Consider the following 1,251-nt stretch of genomic DNA (forward strand, 5'->3'; position numbering starts at 1 on the left):
TGATGGCGGCATTCAAGAGAATCCGGAAGGTCTAAACCTTTTCTGTGGTATTCTGAGTAGGATTCAAGGATTGAATGACTGTGACGAGCTTCAAACTCCTGAGGGCGGGGCGTTAGTGACAGACGCAAAAGAATCACTGGATTCTATTCCGGCCTGATTGAGAACCGACAGATGGATAGCCGTGCCGTGACAGGGTGCGTTGAACATTTCCACTGAGAGGATGGGAGGTAGCCACTGACAACGGTGAAACCCTTGCATACAGCTTGCCATGGAAGGAGCCTTGCGTGCTTGAAGAAGAAGACAGTAGGAAAATAGAGATTCAGAAGATGGAGCATCTCCAAAACCTCAACCTGTTCTCCATTACTGCAAAACAAGTACTTATTTCATGTTCTTTTACTTTTTACAATCAACCCTGATAATTATTGATATCCTGACTAAGAGTTACAAGATAACCATAGCTTTCTTCAAGCCGACAATCTCTGTGGGATCGACCCTTACTCACGTGAGGTATTACTTGGACGACCCAGTGCACTTGCTGGTTAGTTGTGCGGGGTTGCAAAAAGTGTGATTGCAATTTCGTGCACCAAGTTTTTGGCGCCGTTGCCGGGAATTGTTTCGAGTTTGGACAACTGACGGTTTATCTTGTTGCTTAGATTAGGACTGTTTTATTTTTGTTGGTTTAGAGTCTTTTAGTTGAGTCTAGTTTCATATTTTAAGTTTGGTGTCAATTGCATGCTTTTGTTTTAAATTGCTGGAAGAACCTACTGAGTTTCTGGCACAGTTTTTACAAATTGCTGACACAGTACATGATAAAGAGGTAGATCAGGATAAATTCTAAGTTTGGTGTCTTCTTTGTGTTTTCCTTTAAGTTTTCGAAAATTTGTGTCTGATTTTCTAAAAATTTCAAGTTGGGTGTCATTTTGTTGTTTTTCTCTTTCCTCATTTCAAAAAAAAAAATCAAATCTTTTTCAAAATAATTTTCAATCGTATCTTTTCAATTGCTAATTCCAAAATCTTTTAATCAGCTAATTGATTTAGTTTTCAATTTGCTTTGATCTTATTTTCTTTTAGTTTTCGAAAATTTATTTTATTTTCCTTTTGTTTTATTTTATTTATTTTCGGTCAATTCAAAAATAATAATATATATATTTTACTTGTGAATTCATATCATATTCCCTTTACCCATCATGGACTCAAGTGGAATTGATCAGTCCAGAAGGACTCTGGGGTCATATGCTAACCCCATTACAG

The sequence above is a fragment of the Arachis duranensis genome, chromosome 6 (assembly GCF_000817695.3).
Source record: "Arachis duranensis cultivar V14167 chromosome 6, aradu.V14167.gnm2.J7QH, whole genome shotgun sequence".
Classification (NCBI taxonomy): Eukaryota; Viridiplantae; Streptophyta; class Magnoliopsida; order Fabales; family Fabaceae; genus Arachis; species Arachis duranensis.